The 18771-nt window shown below is 37.5% G+C and overlaps 1 protein-coding gene and 1 long non-coding RNA gene across 6 annotated transcripts in view; one reads left to right on the forward strand and one right to left on the reverse strand.

Moving 5' to 3' along the window:
- RASAL2 (RAS protein activator like 2) overlaps window positions 1–18771 on the reverse strand; it is a 361137-nt gene that overhangs the window by 301551 nt on the left and 40815 nt on the right. The gene's annotated exons all lie outside the window — the stretch shown is intronic.
- Window positions 17941–18771, forward strand: part of LOC147572661 (uncharacterized) — a 64275-nt gene continuing 63444 nt past the window's right edge. Inside the window, exon 1 of one of the 2 annotated variants that reach the window (XR_015246434.1) lies at window positions 17941–18233. This is a non-coding gene — a long non-coding RNA (uncharacterized LOC147572661). The remainder of the gene's footprint in view (window positions 18234–18771) is intronic. The other variant, XR_015246435.1, reaches the window with a different exon arrangement.

The raw sequence follows: 18771 nt of genomic DNA on the forward strand, positions 1-18771 counted from the left end.
TCCCAAAAATAAATAAATGTTGAAAAAAAAAAAAATTAAAAAAAAAAAAATACTTCGGGCACCTGCATGGCTCAGCCAGTTGAGCCTCCAACTCTTGATTTCGGCTCAGGTCATGATCTCGCAGTTCATGGATCAAGCCCCACATAGGGCTCTGCACTGACAGCATAGAATCTGCTTGGGATTCTCTCTCCTTCTGTCTACCCCTCCCCCACTCACACTCGCTCTTGCTCTCTCTCTCGTTCAAAATAAATAAACATTTAAAAAAATCCTTTTAAAATTCTTTTAAGTTTATTTATTTAGAGAGACACACAGAGAGACAGCAGGGGAGGGACAGAGAGAGAGAGGGAGAGAATCCCAAGCAAACTCCATACTGTTAGTACTAAATCCAATGTGGGTCTCAAACTCACAAACTGCAAGATCATGACCTGAGCCAAAATCAAGAGTTGGACGCTTAACCGAATGAACCACCCAGGCACCCCTTAAAAAAAATTAATGGGCCACCTGGGTGGCTCAGTTAGTTAAGTGCCCAACTCTTGACTTCAGCTCAGGTCATGATCTCATAGTTCAAGCCCCAGGTAGGGCTCTGTGCTGACCACAGGAAGCCTCTTGGGATTCTCTGTCTCCCTCTCTCTCCACCCCTGCCCCAGGCTCACATGTGCGTTCTTTCTCTTTCTCTCTCCCTCTCTCTCAAAAATAAATATTTTAAAAAATAAATAACTAAAAAATTTCTTTAAAAAATCTAATTATATTTATACATACACACACACACACACACACACACACACACACACACACACACCTGATTCTTTATAACGATTTCAATTTCTTACTTTGCTTCCCTTTCTCTCATTTCATTTGACCTTATGAGCCAGTTAAACCCAAGTATTCATGTTGCCTTTGCAAAAGACAAATACCTCTTCTTACATCTTATCCTTTGTCTCAGTGCTACAGATGAGGGAACGGGCACCGATGGGAGTCAAGCAAACTGGGGTATGGGCAAGACTCTGCTTAGAACCACAAAAACTTCTCCAAGTCTTAGATTCTTCATCTCTAAAATGAAGTTTATGGAGTAAATGACCTCCCAATTCCTCTTAGTTCTGACTTTTTACAGTCCTCAGTAACAGATACAATTAAATGTGAAGGGATTCTGGGAAAATGGTAATGAAGGCTGCATAGTTTTCGATTTCCCTAAATTTACCCATAAAAACAGAACTAGGATACCTAAGCCAATGATTTAGGAATGATATTTATAACAAGACTAGATATTCCTATGAACCCCAAAATATAAGAAAACAAGGAAATGACACAATAGCTATGAGATGTGTATAATCAAAAGTTCTGTCAACACACTGACCTTAAAGTATAATGGCACATATTTTCATGAATATCTAAGAACCCAGGGAATACTGTTTGCCTGAGCCCTTCCTGAAAACATACTAAAAAATGGCACTATCAAGTAAAAATCTCTGCAATGATGGGAATGTTCTCTTTCTATGCTATACTCCCCAATATAATAATCACTAGCCACGTGTAATTATTAAGCACTTGCAATGTTGGCCAGTATACCAAGGAACTAAATTTTTATCTTATTTTCATTAGTTTAAATAGCTATGTGGTCAGTTTTTGATGGGACAGCTATAGAAAGAGGGTTAGATAACTAAAAGAACTGGCATGCCATAAGGACAGGCAAAGTATTCTAGATAATAAATGAAGGAGGTAGGAGAGAATCAAAATGAATGAGTGGATGAATGAATGATTATGGATCTACCAATGACTGATAACATTCCCCAAAGAGACACAATCATACACTATGTGCCTCCTTATTAAAGCACATAATAACTTAAGAAGTGGTTTTATAACATTCTCCAAAGAAGATATACAAATGGCCAATAAGGGCATGTAAAGATGCTCAATATCATTAGTCATTTGAGAAATGCAAATTAAAACAATATCCTATCATATCTCACCCACTAGGATAGCTATAACCAAAAAATCACACATTAACAAGTGTTGCTGATGGATATGGAAAAGTTGGAAACTTAATACGTTACTGATAGGAATGTAAAATGGTACAGTCATTCTGGAAAACGGTTTGGCAGATTTTTAAAAAGTTAATTATGGAATAGTAACATTACCAGCAATTCCACTCCTAGATACCTAAAGAATTGAAAACATATGTCTACACAAAAACTTGTATATAAAAGATCATAACAGCATTATTCTTTTGTTTTCTTTTTTCCAGTTTTATTGTGATACAATTGGCATATAGTACAGTATTAGCCCAGGTGTACAATACAATGACTTGATAAATGTATATATTGCTAAAGGATTACCATAATAAGTTTAGTTAACATCAGTAGCCTCGTATAGTTACAATTTTTCTTCTTGTGATGAGACCTTTCAAGATCTACTCTCTTAGCAACTTCCAAATATACAACACGATTATTGTTAACCACAGTCACCATGCTGCACATGACATTCCAGAACTTATTTATCTTATAAGTTAAAGTTTTTACAGTTGACCACCTACACCCACTCCCACCCCCAATCTCCCCAAACCTGCCCGTGGCAACCTGTTCCATTATTTTTCATTCCATATAAAATGTGAGATCATACAATATTTGTCTTTCTCTACTGGCTTTGTTTCACTTAGCATAATGCCCTCAAGGTCCATTCATGTGGTCACAAATATCAGGATTAAGTTCTTTTTTATTGCTGAATAATAATTCCACAGTATGTATACTATATATACACACATATCACATTAGATTGTTTCCACATCTTGGCTATTCTAAATAATGCTGCAATGAATATGGGGATGCAGATATTTTTTCGAGATAGTGACTTCGTTTCTTTTGGGTATATTCCCAGAAGTGGGATTGCTGGATCATATGGTGGTTCTATTTTTAATTTTTTGAGGAAACTCCGTAATGTTCTCTATACTGGCTGCACCTATTTACCTGCCCACCAACATTGTACAAGGATTCTCTTTTCTCCACATCCAACACCCGTTATCTCTTTTGTCTTTTTGATGTAGCCATTTAACAAGTTAATGAGGCAATGAGGTAATACCTCATTGTGGTGTTGGTTTGCATTTCCCTAATGATTAGTGATGGTACAACCTCAAGTGAGATTAAAAGGGGCTCATTATAAACAAGGCACTCCTGATACTCAGGAAACTGCAAGGGTCCTAGGAGCTCTGTGCCAGGAACTGGGGACACTGCTTCATGTATAAAACAGATAATGTACAAATGGCCTTTCATTCAGCCCTCATAATCCTAAAATCAGGCAAACAAAAAACACTAACATACAACTCCCAAAAAGCACCATCACAATCTAGGCACAGCTTTACATATAAACTTCACATAGTTTGAACCTTGGATAGAATAACACATGTATAAAAAAAAGAAAAAAAAATCAGAAAGCTACAGGTCTTTATAAATGTTGAGCTCATTCAAAACGGTGTTTATGGGGCGCCTGGGTATCTCAGTCACCTAAGCATCCAATTCTTGATTTCAGCTCAGGTTAGGATTTTGTGGTTCATGGGTTCAAGCCCTGCACTGGACTCTGTGCTGACAGTGCTGAGCCTGCTTTGGATTCTTTCTGTCCCTCTCTCTCTCTCTGCCCCTCCCCTGCTTGCTCACTTGCTCACTCACTCTCTCTCCCCCTCTTCTCAAAATAAATAAATAAACTTTAAAAAACAAACAAAACCTGTTCATTGCACTACTATAGTAAGAACACTGGAACTGTATTCAGGAGACGTGGATTACTGTACTGGCTTTTCTTACAGGAGGTTTGGTCAAACTTTTTATCTCCTCTGGACCTGAATTTCCTTCTTTGAAATATAAAAATTGAACTGTAATGAGGACCCTGAAAACTTTACACTTTTATGCTTACTTCCTCATGTGTTATAGCAAGAATCCTCAACCTATAGAGATCGACATTTAAATGTTGAAACTCTATCTTTAAGCCAACGGTACCTGCCAGATCCACTGATTACAAAAATTTCCAATGAGAGAGGTATCTCTCCTTCCCTACTCACAGATTTTTACAAACCTTACTTCTCTTTCTACTCCCCTACTCCCAAAAGTTCAGGTAAAGGTATCTATGAATTGAGAAATCCTAAACTATAGTTTAAAACAATGAGGAGGAGGAGGATATAATATTGAATTGCACACAACAAGTTTTAAACGTATTCACAGTCAAGTTTTAAGAGTATTCAATGTTTTGGGGAGCCTGGGTGACTCAGTTGGTTGAGCAGCTGGCTCTTGGTTTTGGCTCAGGTCATGATCTCACAGTTCGTGTGTTTGAGCCCAAACGTCTCGCTCCACACTGACAGAGTGAAGCTTGCTTAGAATTCTCTCTCTCTTCTCTGCCCCTTCCCTGCTCATTGCTCACTCACACACTCACTCTCTCTCTCTCTCTCTCTCTCAAAATAAATAAATAAACTTAAAAAAAAAATGTTTAGGGGCACCTGGGTGGCTCTGTCAGTTAAGCATCAGATTTCAGCTCAGGTCATGATCTCGCGGTCCGTCGGTTCGAGCACCGGGTCAGGCTCCATGCTGACAGCCGGGGCCTGGAGCCTGCTTCAGATTCTATGTCTCCCTCTCTCTCTGCCCCTTCCCCACTCATTCATATTCTCTCTCTCTCTCTCAAAAATAAATAAATTTAAAAAAAAAATGTTTAAAAGTGTTCAATGTTTCTATACCACAATGTTTGAATTTAATCAATTCCACAATTACCACAATATTTGAGTGTATAATATATAATATAACAGCAGGTAATATTTTATCCTTTATGGAGAATACACCAGTGGATTCTTATTTTGGCTTAAAAAACACAAAACAGTTAAGTCCAGTATGCTGTAATTTTTTTTTGTCATTTCTAAATGTAAGCAGACAACAAAACAAGCTTTTAATTCTTAAAAAATCTTTTAAAATCTATAGAAGAGGAAAAGTTTGAGGAGCAAGCTCATATAAAAAGCTGATAAGGAGTTAATTTATAATTCTAACTAAAATGGGACAATACTAAATTATTGTCCTAAAATAGGACAATACTTTTACAAATGGGAAAATTACAAGTTGAGCCATCTAAAGCAGAAACCAACACAAAAGATTAACTCACAATGCTTATACATTTGGCACTGTGGTAGTTTCCAAATCCAGTCCAGCAACAGCCATTCCTAGTCTGTTTCCATTAGCTAATGGGGGAGGATAACCAATGGTCAGACAAGAGATAATTACATAACAGAGTGATCTTATTTGCATGCTAAATGTAATTTATTCTAAGTGCAACAGAAAATCATTCAGACTGCACTGTTTGATCAAATCTGCCTTTCATTTAGGAAGGTGGTGGAAGGAAAGGTGATGGGAAAGTATCTGAGTCAAACACAGTTTTCATTCCAGACAAAGAAAGAAAAGCATCCTTTTTAAAGTAACTATTACGGGGCGCCTGGGTGGTGCAGTCGGTTAAGCGTCCGACTTCAGCCAGGTCACCATCTCGCGGTCCGTGAGTTCGAGCCCCACGTCAGGCTCTGGGCTGATGGCTCAGAGCCTGGAGCCTGTTTCCGATTCTGTGTCTTCCTCTTTCTCTGCCCCTCCCCCGTTCATGCGCTGTCTCTCTCTGTCCCAAATAAATAAATAAATAAATAAATAAATAAATAAACGTTGAAAAAAAATTTTTTTAATAAATAAATAAATAAATAAATAAATAAATAAATAAATAAATAAATAAATAAAGTAACTATTACAAGGGAGCCTGGGGGGGGTCAGTCAGTTAAGCATCTGACTCTAGATTTCAGCTCAGGTCATGATCTCATGGTTTGTGAGTTTGAGCCCCATGTTGGGTTCTGCATGGACCTCACAGAGCCTGCTTGGGATTCTCTCTCTTTCCCTCTCTCTCTGCCCTCCTCTAATTGCTTTCTCTCTCTCAAAATAAATAAACTTAAAAAAACAAAATAAAGTGACTATTACATTGTTCAGATGTGGTTCACAGACACAACATGGAATCTCTAACTGCATACACAAAAAGTTTGGCAAAAGGTAAATTAATGACTGCAGTAAAGTATGAGAAAAGCCAAAGACCACAAACACTATAAAGCAAACAGATAATTAAGAGATGATGAGCAAAAGGAGAGGCTGCCATGGTTGAAGAGGCAGTGACAGGAATACAGAGGTGAAGGAAAAAAATGAGTTAAAACCATAACAATTTTAGAATTTCTTATATTGACAATGTGTATAACAACCAGGCACAAAAAAACAAAAACAAAAAAAAACAAAAAAAAACAATGTTACAGCACATGTTTTACTTAATTGGATTTTGGCAAGTTCTTTAAGAGGTTAAAACTCCTACAAATACCTAGTATGTTCCCTTATATATACCAAACACTTAAAAAATACCTAAGAACATAAACTCTTCCTATCTTATTATCATAAGAAACCTCTGAAAGGCTCCTTATGTACCCAGCACGTTAAATTAATGAATAGTTTAGAGATGGCTTAGGTCTTAGAATAATCCAGCTCAACAAGGACATTTTTTACACTGGTTTAGATTATTCACATGGCATAATCCTCCTTAATACTTTTAATCATCTATACTTGAAAGAAGGAAGGAAGGGAAGGCAAAAAAAAAAAAAGAGGAGGGGGGTAGAAAAAGAGAGAGGAAGAACCTGTCACAGTAGTTGAGGATTGCTTTTTCTTTTTTTCCAGATCAGAGAAAGAGAAGGTAGGTGGAAAATTACAGTAAAAGAAAATGAAATTTTCAGAATTACAAAGGCAATCTCCAAGATTACCTAAATAAACCCATGTATTTACATGGTGATATTCATGTAAGCTTTAGGTGGCCAGGAACAACTAACTCTCCATATTTCTAAACTCTACACTAGTTAACAGTAAACAATGAAACAGAGGAACCACATTAAGCCTGTGGATTATGCGTTTAATAACATTATTGTGTTAAAAATCACCACTTAAGAGAAAGTAACTAAATGGCTTTCCTTCAGACAATTTAAGGTGTACATAGGAAATGTGTCCTTGAAGGGTCAAAATTAAAAGTCAAAGCAGTTTACTCAGGCTTACCTTTTTCTGCCACTTCTTTTCTCTAATCCCTCACTCTAGGTTTTATACCACTTTTTAAAAAATGAGTTAAGAAAAAAAAGGGGGGGGGCGGTGCTTGGGTGGCTCAGTTGGTTAAGCATCTGGTTAAACATCCAACTCTTGATTTTGGCCCAGGTTTGTGGGATCGAGCCCCATGTTGGGCTGTATACTAACAAAACAGAGACTGCTTGGGATTCTCTCTCTCCCTCTTTCCCTGCCTCTTGCCTGCTCATGCTCTGTCTCTCAACATAAACTTTAAAACTTTAAAAAAATGAGTAAAAAAAAAGAACACTAGAAAAATCAGTTCCTTCAGTGTAGATGATTATCATAAACAAACAACTCATCATTTTGTGATAAGGCTGAAAAATGAAATCCATATTACTTCAGGAGTAAAGTCGCTCAGTAAGGTGAGCTCTCTGGTACACAGGCATACAACCTAGTTCTATTACTGCATCTCAGGCCACCAGAGAAAGAACGTATTGCCTTGTATAATCTCATTTATTTGTTAAGAGTCTGTGTGTTCATATATATTTTAATGGTTTGTTCATATGTATTTACCCATTTTACTGCTCATATAAACTAAGGTAAGGAGAGTCAAATGGAAGGTAAAAATGAAGACAATTAAAATATCTAATCCTCCTAATATAAAAGTCAAAATAAAATAATTTGAATTATTTGCCATAAATACCTACTTTTGCATAACCAATCTAAAGGAAGATTACGGCTGTAATTTGCAACTTTATAAATAATCCAAGTTGCATGAAATTGATGAACCAATCTTAAACCAGTTGGAAACAGCCAAAGGCTACTGCTAAAAGGAAGCATTTTATGCTATTAAATAACTTTGGCATTCTTACCAAGCCTTTATATAGACATCTCTACCCACAGATTAGCCTGACAGACACCATGCTGAGACTAGGTTGATGTGGGAAAGGTTACTGCCATCCATCACTGTGAAAATTAATAGCTTTATAATAGCTGAAGAAATAAAGGTATGGCACAGCAACCTTGTAGCAAGTATAATTTGCTACCAAAAAAGCGTAGGCAAAATCCATTCATAACATTCCCTTCCCATGGCCACCTACAAGTTAATTCATTATTCAAATGCCAAAGACAGCAGCAGGCACACATACTCAGCCAATAAGTCACCATTATAAAAACTGCATAAACATTTCCAGCTCAATCATCTAAGAATAATAGAATGAGACAGAAACATGTTTCCCAGGCATCTTGGCTATAAAACTTGCAACAGCTTTGAAAACAACATGATTACAGGCAAAAATGGGCCTACCTAATATTTTTTGAGTGTCTCATAGAATAATTTATATATGCCAAGTTTTCTCTCATTTTCTTTTTGAACATCAGAAAACAAAGAATGCAATCTGAGTAGAACTGGTAAGCATTAAAAAGCTAAATAAAGCTTGCAGGGCTACACCTACGTCAATTTGCAAAGGATAATTTCAGAACCCCATGAGGACTCCAGGACTCGAGTGTGAGGAGTAAAATTAAGTCTTCTCTATAGTGAAAAATCAAAGTATAATTTGTCTTATTTCCCAGAAGTATCTTTTAAAGTCCTCTCAGTATAAGTCCATGCAACTGTCCATGTTCTTTCCAATAAGGAATTCATCAGAAAGATGACTAAAATTAACTGCATAGTGTAAATAATCAACTAAATTTTCAGAGTTACCTACTATATCTCAGTGGAAACAAAAACTACTCTTTCTCACTATGGTAGAGAATGCTACTTTCCTACACGATATGCACTCTCCCTTCCCTCCTTAATAATGGGACCCCATTGGGATGCCTGGGTGGCTTATTCGGTTAAGCAGCCGACTTTGGCTCAGGTCGTAATCCCATGGTTCTTGAGTTCAAGCCCGCATCAGGCTCTGTGCTGACATCTCAAAGCCTGCTTCAGATTCTGCACCTCCCTCTCTCACTCTACCCCTCCCCCGCTCACATTCTGTCTCTCTCTCAAGAATAAACAAACATTAACAATTTTTTAAAAATAAAAGTTAAGGGGCGCCTGGGTGGTGCAGTCGGTTAAGCGTCCGACTTCAGCCAGGTCACGATCTCGCGGTCCGTGAGTTCGAGCCCCGCGTCGGGCTCTGGGCTGATGGCTCGGAGCCTGGAGCCTGTTTCCGATTCTGTGTCTCCCTCTCTCTCTGCCCCTCCCCCGTTCATGCTCTGTCTCTCTCTGTCCCAAAAATAAATAAAAAACGTTGAAAAAAAAAAATTAAAAAAAAAAAAAATAAAAGTTAAAAAAATAATGGGATCCCATAAACATGTCGAATTACTATGTTGTATACCTGAAACCAATGTAACCATTGTGTGTCAACTACCCTCAAATAAAAAAGAATTCAGGGGCACCTGGGTGGCTCAGTCAGTTGAGCGTCCGACTTCAGCTCAGGTCATGATCTCACGGCTTGTAAGTTCGAGCCCCACGTCAGGTTCTGTGCTGTCAGCTCAGAGCCTGAGGCTTGCTTTGGCTTCTGTGTCTCCCTCTCTCTCTGCCCCTAACCCACTCACATTCTGTCTCTCTCTCAAAAATAAACAAAACTTTAAAAAAAAAATTAAAAATTTTTAAAAAATGGAACTCCAATTTTATGTGGGGCTTCAATACACCTAGGTTAGTTCCCCAGTTTCCATTATAGCTAGATGTGACCATGTATCTGAGTTCTGGCTAATGCGACTAAGTGGAAATGTTGTGTGGGACTTCCTAGGGAGGTTGCTTTTTTGTAATCGACTAAAGTGAAAGATGGCCCTTCCCTCTTCCTCTTTGCTGCTACCTGAAATATTGGCACAACGGCTGAACTACAGTCACAGTGGTCCATAAGATCACCTTAAGGATGCTTCTTGAAAGACAAAAAATGTTTAGCTATTAAAATAGTTGATGGCCCTCCACAGGGCCACAGCACATAAACAAATGCACATTATATCTATGACATTAAAATTTCAGAATGGGATCTGCAAGGCTTCTTGAGATTTTGCTTTTCCAGTCCAACATACGAAAAGCTCAAACAATAACTGCCAAAAATTTGATGCAAATAAGATGTTTTTTGATAGGTAAACATATAAACAACAGGGTTACATCCATACAGTGGAGTGTTATTCAGCCACAAAAAGAAGTGAGCTACCAAGCCACTAAAAGACACGGAGGAACCCTACATGCATATTTTGTAAGTGAAAGAAGCCAGTCTGAAAAAGCTACATATGTTTGATTTCGACCACACAGTATTCTGAAAAAGGCAAAACTTTAGAGGCAGTAAAAAGGTCAATAATTGCCATCAATCATGGAGAGAGGGGTTGGGAGGAGGGATAAAGAGGTTGAACAGTGAGCACTTTTAGGGTAGTAAAGCTATTCTGTATAACAGTATAATGGTGGATACATGACACGAGGCATCTTTCAAAACCCACAAAACTGTACAAGTGAAACCTAACGTAAACTTGAGTTAATGATAATGTATCGATATTGGCTCATCAACGGTAACAAATGTACCATACTAATGATAAGAAATTGTACAGGTTTTGGGGGTGGGGGTAAATGAGAACTCTCCGTACTTTCTGCATAATTTTTCTATAAACCTAAAACTGCTTTAAACAACAAAAAAATTTTAAAGGGGTGACTAGGGAGGAGGGGTGGCAGGGAATGAGGAAGTCAATGAAGAAAAGGCTAAGCAGCACTGATCTAGTCTGAAGAGAGGCTGCAGCTATTTGAGTTTTAAACTTCAATCAGCTTTCAGAGGTTTTAGGATAATGCAGAACTGGGTTCAAATCCTGACATTTACTAATAAGGTGACAAGCTCCTTAACTTCTGTCAGCACTGTAAAATGGAGGTAAAAATACCACCTTTACACACAGGATACTTAAAAAATATGTTATGTACAGCAAAGTAAATATAGGTGCGCATATAAAGTGCTCAGGCTTTGACACCAAAGAGCTCAGTCAAGGTACTCTTCTACTGTTTGACCATGAACACCCAAATCTCTATATATTTCATTCCCATAAAAGATAATAAGGCATCTAGACTATTTTGCTACTACTTTAATTTACCCAAAGAAAATCACTCTTAAAACAAATCCACATTAAAAAAAAAAAAAAAAAAACTGGGATGCCTGGCTGGTTCAGTCAGAAGAGAATTCAACTCTTCATCTCGGGGTTGTGAGTTCAAGCCCCAAGCTGGATGTAGAGATTACTAAAAAAATAAATAAATAAACTTAAAAAAAAAAAATTAAAAAAACTTATGAGAATTGGTAACTTTGTAATGACAATTATGGCACGCAGCTCACATGATTCTGTGAATAGTATAGTACAAACCAAACCAAAATAATAACTTCTCTGTATTTTTCCCCATCATAGGCAACTTTCCTACTTAATAAAAACCAAAGAATATTTTTTCTATAACTGTGTATCAAATTGATCATTAGACTGAAGAAAGGAATGATGGTAAAGTGTTACTTTTAAAAATTCAAAAGCTCTTGTTTTTCTATTTTTAGATTTCTATTTTTAAGTCAGAAGCAATACATGTATCAGGAAAGGGGCCAGTAAAAAAAAGCTTAAAGAGATAATCAGATAATGACTAATAATAGTAACAATCTATTAGATTTAGTTTGGATCGTCTAAAAATCACAATCAGAACAAAAATTTTAACGCTCAATTTTTCACAAACACGGTCCTCTAAGGAAAAAAGTTCCCTTATTCCCATCAGAAAGAGAAAGAAATCTTAATAGAAAATTTGTACCACTAAAGATTGACAAACTTCCAAAATGTAAGAATCCATCAGATATTTTCTTAAAATCTATTCCCTAATATCAAAATCAGAAAAAGAAACAGCTTGGGGGAGACTGGGTGGCTCAGTCAATTAAGCCTCTGACCCTTGATTTCAGCTCAGGTCAAGATCTCACTGTGAGTTTGAGCACAGTCGGGCTCTCAGCTGACAGCAAGGAGCTTGCTTAAGATTCTCTCTTTTTCTCTCTGTCCCTCCCCTGCTCACAAGCATTCTCTCTCTCTCTCTCTCTCTCTCTCTCTCTCTGTCTCTCCCTCCCTCCCTCCCTCAAATATAAACACGAAAAAAAAAAAGAAAAATAGCCGAAACTTTCATTTCTTGTATGAAGTATGAATCATAAAGTCTTCTGCTTATTATATATAACCACTTTTGTCACTTTCATTTACCTCTTTTGCCCAGTAATCTTCTCTCCTTTGTATAACACCAAGGAATTTAGTTTTCTATTTCAAAATATCCAATGGATGTATGGAAACCAATTTGACAATAAATTTCATATATTAAAAAAATAAAAAGAAAAGAAAAAAAATAAAACAAAAAAAAATTTTTTTAAATATCCAGCTCAAGGAAATGGATAAATAAATAAATAAATAAATAAATAAAATATCCAATGGAAAATACTGGTGTTCCACAGATAAAAGGTATTACATAATCCTAAAATTATAAATAAATCAGCCAAACACTGTTGTTACATTTCTAATAGATATTAAAAATAGCTTACACCTATACAGCATTTACTAGGTATCAGGTTCTAAGTACTTTACATGTATTAACTAATTTGATCCTTGAAAGAGCTCTTTGAGGTAAGTACTATCATCAAATCCATGAGGGTGGCTAGATGCTATGATCTTATCAGAAAGTATCAAGAAAAGATTTTCATTTAATTTCATCTCCATTATAATCTAGCTGACAGTAAGACACAGCAGTCACAAAAATACACCCTAATTTCAAGGCACCTGGAATGTGGGAAAAATTTTGCTTACAGCTCAGAATCAAAGGAAAGAGGTCATTTCCACCCCGTTTTAAAGATGAAGCTAAGAATGGGGCGCCTGGGTGGCACAGTCGGTTGAGCGTCCGACTTCAGCCAGGTCACGATCTCGCGGTCCGTGAGTTCGAGCCCCGTGTCGGGCTCTGGGCTGATGGCTCGGAGCCTGGAGCCTGTTTCCGATTCTGTGTCTCCCTCTCTCTCTGCCCCTCCCCCGTTCATGCTCTGTCTCTCTCTGTCCCAAAAATAAATAAACGTTGAAAAAAAAAATTTTTTAAAGATGAAGCTAAGAAATAAAAAGGTCATGCAACTTGCTCAAGGTTACATGGCTCTTGGGTACAATCTTACAACCACTACCCACTCTAAAAAAGAAGACCAACACAATGACGTCTATGATGCATTAAAATCGGTTCTAATTTGTGACCCTATTCTACAAAGTATTTTGTAAAAGACTTCTACATTGAGAAATATCCAAATGAGGCATAGAAGAACCACCATTCTGGTAGCAATGTACAAGAGTATATTTTATCTCTCATCTGACAATATCAGGGAACTTGAAGGGAATTAGCAAATGACTATAGAATGATTATTAATTCCCGGGGCACCCGGGTGGCTCAGTCAGTTAAGCGTCCGACTTCGGCCAAGGTCATGATCTCGCGGTTCGTGGGTTCAAGCCCCGTGTGGGTTTGAGCCCCGCTGTCAGCTCAGAGCCTATTAGAAATATAACAACACTGTTTGGCTGATTTATTTATAATTTTAAGATTATGTAATACCTTTTATCTGTGGAACACAAGTATTTTCCATTGGATAGTTTGAAAAAGAAAACTAAATTCCTGAGCTGCAAGCTCAGACCCTGAAGCCTGCTTCAGATTCTCTGTGTCCCCCTCTCTCTCTGCCCCTCCCCAGCTGGCACTCTGTTTCTCTCTCTCTCCTCTCAAAAATAAACATTAAAAAAAAAAAAAAAGAATGATTATCAATTCCTATTCTCCCCTTTGGTGGTCAAAAGATCTTCAGATTCCAAACAGATTTCTCCCCGTGCAGTCAAATGCAGACATCAATCACCATTTTTCTATTCTTACAATAGTTAAAATACTTAACTGACATATCTAAAAATATTTAAACTTAATTTTAACTTTGTCATTCATGTGGGAAATTTGTGAAAAATAGAAGAGTGACAGAAATTTAGATTAACCAGTCAATAAGTAAATTTTCTCTCAGTTGAATGTTGCCAATGACTTTGTTCTCCTAGGACTTCATTTAGGTAACTTACTTAAAGGACATAACAAGTAAATGAAATGTGTGATACTAGTCTGATACTGGTTTGGACAAATCAGTTGCAAAGAAAACTCTGGGACTAACTGGCTCATGAGATGAGATGAAAATTTATTGAACTGTAGAGGGAGTCGGCTGGGGAAAAAAGCAAGTTAACATTAAGTTTTCATACAAAGGCAAGCTCTAAGTGGTAGGAATTAACTTTTGCTTAATATTTAAATAAAATATAAAGTGTATATAATCTTCAACAGTGTACTTGGACTGCTTCTGTAATAATATTTTTTAAGGAGGGGAACAGAAGGAAATGAAACAGAAGAGAAGGAAAGAGGAAATAAAGGGGAAGAAAACAAAGAAGAAGAAGGATAGAGGAGGAAAAGCAGGGGAAGGAAAAAGGAAAAGGGGAAGGGAAAGAAAGGGAAGGGAAAAGGAGGAAAGTAGGACATACATGGCTTCAGAATTAGACCTGGGTTCAATTCTTGACTGTACTATTTAAGAGATGTGTGACTATGGGCAAGTTACTTAAATTCTTTAAACCTCAGTTTCTAGAGAATATCACCTGTGTTATAAAAATGTTTATAGGTGAGCCTCAGTGGCTCAAGTCAAACAAACATCTGACTCTTGATATCGGCTCATGAGATCAGGTCATGATCTCATGGTTCCTGGGATTGAGCCCCCAAGTGGGGGGCTCTGTGCTGACAGCACAGAACCTGCTCGGGATTCTCTCTCGCCTCTCTCTGCCCCTTCCCTGGCTCATGCACTCCTGTGCGTGTGCGTTCTCTCTCTCTCTCTCAAAATAACTAAACATTTTTTTTTTTTTAATGTTTAAAATGTTTATAAGGATTCAGGATGCCTGGGTGGCTCAGTCAGTTAAACATCTGACTTCAGCTCAGATCACGATCTCATGGTTCGTGAGTTCAAGCCCAGAGCCCTGCTTCGGTGAACACAAGCCCCAATTAGGGTGAGCCCTGCTTCTCTCTGTCCCTCGTGGGATTCTCATTCATTCATTCATTCATTCATTCTCTCTATCTCTCTCCCCCCACCTCCCTGTTTTTTGCTCACTTGCACACTCTCTCTCTCAAAAAAAAAAAAAAAATACATTTATAAGGATTCAAGGAAATAATAAGGTACCTAATATACACTATCTAACACACTAAGAATTCATTAAATATTAGTCATCTTGGAGCACCTGGGTGGCTCAGTTGGCTAAGCAACTGACTTTGGCTCAGGTCATGATCTCATGGTTCGTGAGTTTGAGCCCCACATTGGGTTCTGTGCTGACAGCTCAGAGCCTGCCTCGGATCCTCTGCCCCCCTCTTTCTGCCCCTCCACTGCTTATGCTCTGTCCCTCTCAAAAATAAACATTAAAAAAGAATATATATTAATCATCTTTATCCACTTCCTTCTCCATAACTAACAGAAAGTAGGAAAACACATCCGGCCTCCTGTCCTGAGTGCTTCTGGAAAGTGCAGAGTGGAAGAGAAGTGAGAGCATCTCTGTCTCCACAGGGTCTTTGGCAATCCACATGAGCAGAAATGGTGAATAAAAATGGTACTTACTCTAGACAAATTATGTATTTTTATGTAGTTTAAAAAGTCATAATTCAGTATTGGTTTAATCAAATCATCCAAGTCACAGGCATGATTTTTTGGCCACAAATCATTTCACAAAATCCCTAACTCTGCTGTTGACTATTCTGAAAGTCAAAATAGTTGACTATTTTAAAGTGTCAGTCAACATCTAAGGCTGACTCTTCCAAAAAGCTCCTCCTTGTCAGTATGAGGCTTTTTATTCTGTGAAATAAAATTCCCATACTTTTAAAGTCACTTAAAAGTTAAGAGGTCAATAAACTATTCCCCCATATAATTCCCTACTACATACTCCAGATGATAGATGCACAGAAATAGAATGTTGCTATAATATGAAGAGAAAAAAAGGGGATCGGAGTGTAAGTACCTTAAAAGTATTCCAGAAAATCTGCTTGCCAACAATAAAATCCCCACAGTAAAACAACAGAGGGAGACAGCAGAACTCACTTCAAATGTTCAATCCCTAACTTCCGTAGCAGTAACTGGAAGAAAGAGGAACAGAGGGGGAAAGAACTGTTAATTCTCAGAGGACAAGCAGAACTGTCTCCACCCCTGTAGTTATTTGAAAGTTCTTACTGAGAAAGGATCGTAGCTCTACACAGATCTCCTCTAAAAAAGTTTATTCACTGGATTTTGAAAAAAGAAAAAAAAATCTTGAAACCAAGTAAAAAAAAAAAAAAAAAAAGAAAGAAAGAAAAAGAAACCAGGTACAAACATTAGATTCTCAGGTTCTGAATAACAAAAGAAAAATCATCCCCTTCTCTGGGATTAAATGCAGCCTGCTGTCTCAAAATTTGGGAAGTCATTGTCATGGCCCTACAAGATTTAAACTCTCCAATGGTTTCCACTAAACTCAGAATTATATACAAAAACATTCTGCCACCACCTCAAAGGGCCTTGAGATCTGGCTCCTCCCCGCCTCTGCAGTCTCATTCCCACTATGCGCAGGCACAAAGCTTTGATTCCTTCTTTAAACTGTCAAGCTTGTCTTCACCTATGGGTTTGCACGATATTTCCACTGCCTGGATAGGGCTGGATCACTAGGTCTTAGTTTAAATATATCTCCTCAAGGAAACCTTTCACTGCCTTATCTTTTCATTCTTTAAGGGAAAGGAGTAAAATTAAGGTAACTAAGATTTACTGCGTATCTAAGAAACACTGGGCAAGCTTTCACGTGACTTCCACTGAATCTTTACAGCCCAGAGATAGATATTATTCTTATAAATGAGGAAAGCAGATGCAAAGATTGAATACTGGTCCAAGGTCACATAGGTAATATATAACAAAGCAAAGATTCGAGCCCAAAGTTGTCAAATCCCAAACCCACAATCTTTCTGCTACACTATACTGCCTCTCCATTTAAACAGAAACTATTTTACTGGGAGGAAATGCTTAATTAAATAGAAAGCCACAAAAAGGACTGTAGTTATTATGTAAAGATCTATAAACTGGCAGTCTGGATAATTAACTCTGTATTCAGAACCTTCATCTGGTATCTGTATTTCTTTTATATTGGCAATTAGCTAACTAGGATCATTAAAGGAACAACAGCTATTTCTCCTGAGACTCAAAGATTTCATAAGGTATATTCAAAATGCGCTCTTTCTCTTCTATGCTTTATACATTTGTTATAACTGATAAATTAAGTAGTTAAATTACAGAATTTCTGAGTTTACTCCAAGGAGTTCAGCTAATACATACTCAAAAATGGCAGTTTTTTGGTTTCCTTCTTTTTTTTTTTTTAATGAAAAGGCAAGATTTTTAACACTCTCCAATTAAGGTTAATAAATTGGAACAATAATAAGGCAAAATTAATTTGAAAAAGCAATACCCAAGTACTCTGGAAACATATCATATTTTATCTTGGTTTCTTGCTGTTTACATATATGCCTAACTTTCTCAACCAGGGCTATAAAATTCCAAAAGGCAGGGTCTTTGACCTATACATATCCATAATACCTTGCTGTGGAAGACTCAAAATATTTTTTAATGCCAATTATTAGAAAAAAGAAATCAATTTGCTTTTATATCCCCTGTGTTAGGTTTTAAATATGTCCACAAATTCTTTAGTGTTCCTCCCATTGAAACATGAAGTCTAAGTCCCCTCCTCTCAAGGGAGAGTTGACTTAGTGACCTCCTTCTATGGAAAAAAATAAGGCCTAAGTGACAGTATATGATTTCAAAGTCGAGGTCATAAAGGGCACTGCAGCTTCATCCTTGCTCCCTCTTTTGGATTATTCAATATAGGGTAAACTAGCAGCCACATCCTGAGAACACTCAAACAGCTTACAGAAAGATGCACACGGGTAGGGACTAAGGCTTCCTGCCAATAATCAGGGAAGAAGTAAAGTCTCCTAAGAACAGCCCTATGAAGTGAGCCATGTTCCTGCCCCAAACGAGCCTTCAGATGACTACAGCCAGGCCAACGTCTTGTCTACAATGTCGTCATGACACAGTGAGTCAGGATAGCCCTGCTAACTGGCTCCTGAATTTCTGGCCCACAAACCTGTGGGAGGTAATAAATGGTCACTGTTGTTTTAAACTGCTAAGTTTGGTGGGGGGGGGGGGGGGTGGTCTGTTATACAGCAATAGATAAAGAATTAAGAAATCTATCAATTATTAGATGCCTCACATTGTTTCTCATGAACATCTGTCTCAACCTTTTCCCTTTCCCGACAAGCATCAGCATCTTGAGGATCAAGATAGCTATTTAGAACAAATCCCACCACATAATCCTGTCATACCTCTCCCTGATCTGACAATCACTGATAAATAACATAATTATCTGAAAATAGAGTACCCTTTAGATGCTGAGTAAAGTAAGCAAGATAAGAGCTTTTGCCAGACTTAGAACCCAGGCTCTCCTTGGACTTCCAAACTGGGATGACTTATCTAAACCTCAGGGGGAATTCTTCCTCCTACTTTCTCTTTCACATGAGTCCTATGAACAGACCTTCATAGCAGGGCAAGAGCCCCACACAGGATTTTTATGGAAACTCTAACATACCTAAAGTGCCTAATTCCACATAAGACAAATTTTCAAAGTTTTGTTA

Source organism: Puma concolor, chromosome E4, assembly GCF_028749965.1.
Source record: "Puma concolor isolate L17-30 chromosome E4, mPumCon1.1.hap2, whole genome shotgun sequence".
Classification (NCBI taxonomy): domain Eukaryota; kingdom Metazoa; phylum Chordata; class Mammalia; order Carnivora; family Felidae; genus Puma; species Puma concolor.